This window comes from Leucoraja erinacea, chromosome 37 (genome assembly GCF_028641065.1).
Source record: "Leucoraja erinacea ecotype New England chromosome 37, Leri_hhj_1, whole genome shotgun sequence".
Classification (NCBI taxonomy): Eukaryota; Metazoa; Chordata; class Chondrichthyes; order Rajiformes; family Rajidae; genus Leucoraja; species Leucoraja erinaceus.
In genome coordinates this window covers 11,437,250-11,440,943 of record NC_073413.1, presented here as the reverse complement: position 1 = coordinate 11,440,943, position 3,694 = coordinate 11,437,250, and positions in this window count along the sequence as shown.

Below are 3,694 nucleotides of genomic sequence, written 5' to 3'. Positions count from 1 at the left end.
CTAGGAGCAGGGACGTTCTACTGCAGTTGTACAGGGTCTTGGTGAGACCACACCTGGAGTATTGCGTACAGTTTTGGTCTCCTAATCTGAGGAAAGACTTTCTTGCTATAGAGGGAGTACAGAGAAGGTTCACCAGACTGATTCCTGGGATGTCAGGACTTTCATATGAAGAAAGACTGGATAGACTCGGCTTGTACTCGCTAGAATACAGAAGATTGAGGGGGGATCTTATAGAAACTTACAAAATTCTTAAGGGGTTGGACAGGCTAGATGCAGGAAGATTGTTCCCGATGTTGGGGAAGTCCAGAACAAGGGGTCACACAGTTTAAGGATAAGGGGGAAATCTTTTAGGACCGAGATGAGGAAAATATTTTTCACACAGAGAGTGGTGAATCTGTGGAATTCTCAGGCACAGAAGGCAGTTGAGGCCACACAGTTCATTGGGTATATTTAAGAGGGAGTTAGATGTGGCCCTTGTGGCTAAAGGGATCAGGGGGTATGGAGAGAAGGCAGGTACGGGATACTGAGTTGGACGACCAGCCATGATCATATTGAATGGCGAATGGTGCAGGCTCGAAGGGGTAATTTATTGTCACTGCCACTGATCGATGTGTCACTCACTGGTAAATATTGATATGTGGTTGTATCGGTCTTCATCAAAGTCTTTATTTAAATCCAGTACATAGTTAGTAAGCCCAGTGCAAACCACACAACAAGTGCCTGGACCTGGCACACCTATCCCCTGCCTCTCAACACTTGACCAGTTTCCCTGACATATGATCAACAACTGGGGTGGCACAGAGTGTAGAGTTGCTGCCTCACAGCGGCAGAGACTCGGGTTCGATCCCAACCACGGGTGCTGTCTGTACGGAGTTTGCACGTTCTCCCCGTGACCTGCGTGTGCGTGGGTTTTCTCCGGGTGCTCCGGTTTCCTCCCGCACTCCCACAAAGGATTTGCAGGTTAATTGGCTAGGTAGTATTGTAGATTGTCCCTAGTGTGTGTAGGATAGTGTTAGTGATCGAGGGTTAGCATGGACTCGGCATGGGCCGAAGGGCCTGATTCCATGCACTGATCAGTGATCCCCACACACTAACTCTACCCTACACACACACACTAGGGACGATTTACAATTTTACCGAAGCCAATTAATCTACAAACCTGCAAGGGACGTCTTTAGGGTGTGGGAGGAAACTGAAGATCCTGGTGAAAATTCACGGCTTGTTCCCCCATTCCAGTCCTGGTGACTCCATCACCTGAGTTGGTATCGGTCAGTGGAGATGTCACCATGACTCCTTGACCTTCAACTGAGGAACACTCCCTATGTCCCACCCTTTCCCAATCCTGCACGCAGGTAGCATTGCCAGAGGGGGAGAGGGAGGGAGGGAGGGAGAGAAAGAGAGAGGGATTATTCACTGGAGCGCAGAAATTAAGGGGGGACTTGATAGAGGTCTTTAAAATGATGAGAGGGATAGACAGAGTTGATGTGGGCAAGCTTTTCCCTTTGAGAATAGGGAAGATTCAAACAAGAGGACATGACTTCAGAATTAAGGGACAGAAGTTTAGGGGTAATATGAGGGGGAACTTCTTTACTCAGAGAGTGGTAGCGGTGTGGAATGAGCTTCCAGTGGAAGGGGTGGAGGCAGGTTCGTTGGTATCATTTAAAAATAAATTGGATAGGCTTATGGATGAGAAGGGAATGGAGGGTTATGGTATGAGTGCAGGCAGGTGGGACTAAGGGGGAAAATAAGTTGTTCGGCACGGACTTGTAGGGCCGAGATGGCCTGTTTCCGTGCTGTAATTGTTATATGGTTATATGGGTTATATGAGTGAGGAAGAAGGGAGAGAGAGGGAGGGATAGTGGGTGAGAGAGGAGAGGGAGAGAGAGAGGAGAGGAAGAGGGAATGCGTGAGAGGGGGAGAGAAAGAGAGAGGGATTGTGTGAGAGGCAGGAAGAGAGAGAGAGAGGGAGGAAGTGGGTGAGAGGGAGAGAGAGGGAGGGTGTGAGAGAGGCAGGGAGAGACTGAAAGAGAGAGAGAGAGTGTCAACTTTGAGCGGGCATTGTGAGCTATGCAGTGAGTCATGTGGTGATACTGCAGCCAGCACATACCAGGGTGTGAGGCTGGCATTTATTGAAGAATGTGGATAATTCAAGTCGCGTGGACATATTGGGCAATTGGAAATGGATACTCATCTTGTAGGAAACGTCAGATTGTTGGGATGAAGAAATGAGGGGGGGGAGACAGAGAGACAGGGAATTGCAGATGCTGGTTCACAAAAAAAGAGACAAAATGCTGGAGTAACTCTGCAGGACAGGCAGCAGCATCTCTGGAGAGAAGGAATGGGTGACGGACCCTTCTTCAGACCTGCAGATGGCTTGCCGAAACGTCACCCATTCCTATTTCTTGCCTGTCCCGCTGAGTTACTCCAGCATTTTCTGTCTGACGTCAGTTTAAACCTGCATCTGCAGTTCCTTCCAACTCAGCGTCTTTGGAGCAGATGGGCGGGTCGACACTTCGGGTCAGGGCACTTCTGAAAGGGTTAAAGGGTGGAGTGTGATGGTGAGTCTAGCAGTAACATGTCAGACCTGCTCTGCCACTTAGCTCTGCCTGCCCTTGGACAGTGAAAGAATAAAAGTCTTTCAGAAAGAACTGCAGCTTTCATTAAATGCCAGACATACTTTAATACAATTCAAGGTATTACATAGACTACACTACTCTAAAATAAAACTAAATAGAATCTTCCCACAAATCTCTCCTATTTGTGATAAATGTCTACATCTAGAGGCTAATTTAACACACATACGTTTGCAAACTGTATAAAACTTAAACATTTCTGGACTGATATTTTTGAAACAATTTCAGAAGTTATTAATACAAAACTGGAGCCAGACACAAAATTAATAATACTTGGAATATCAGAACAAAGAACAAACCAAAGAAATTTCCTCGACTACAGTATAATAATCGGGAAAAAATTCATATTAAAATTTTGGAAAATCCCTACAACACCCACAATTAAAATGTGGATTATGGAAATGTCAGAGACCCTAATACTTAGAAAGAATTAGACTCGTCTTAATGAACAAACAAGATCTTTTCGATAAAATCTGGGCTCCATTCATTAACTATCTCAAGGGATAGGTTGGCACAGCACAAGGACGCAACTGAAACTTGAACTCAGGAACAGATGAAAAGATATATTTTGTAATCTACGAACCTATCTCCATTGACGTATTATAGGCAACCCATTCCACCTCTCTTTCTCTCTCTTTCTATAAAAAATAAAAATACTAGAAGCGGAATTGATAATTGAAAATTTTAACAATGTGTGACTGATGTATATGAAAAGTCTTTTTACTATAATATGTAACTATACTTTATAATATGTCTACTAATAAAAAATATTAAAAAAAAAAAAAAAAAAAAAGAACTGCAGCTGCTGCTGGTAAAATCGAAGGTAGACGCAAAATGCTGGAGAAACTCAGCGGGTGAGGCAGCATCTGTGGAGAGAAGGAATTGGCGACGTTTCGACCCGAAACGTCGCCAATTCCTTCTCTCCACAGATGCTGCCTCACCCGCTGAGTTTCTCCAGCTTTTTGTGTCTACCGAATGAATAAAAGTGCTGGAGTAACTCAGCAGGCAAGGCGAGATCTCTGGAGAACATGGATAAGTGATGTTTTGGATTGAAACCCTTT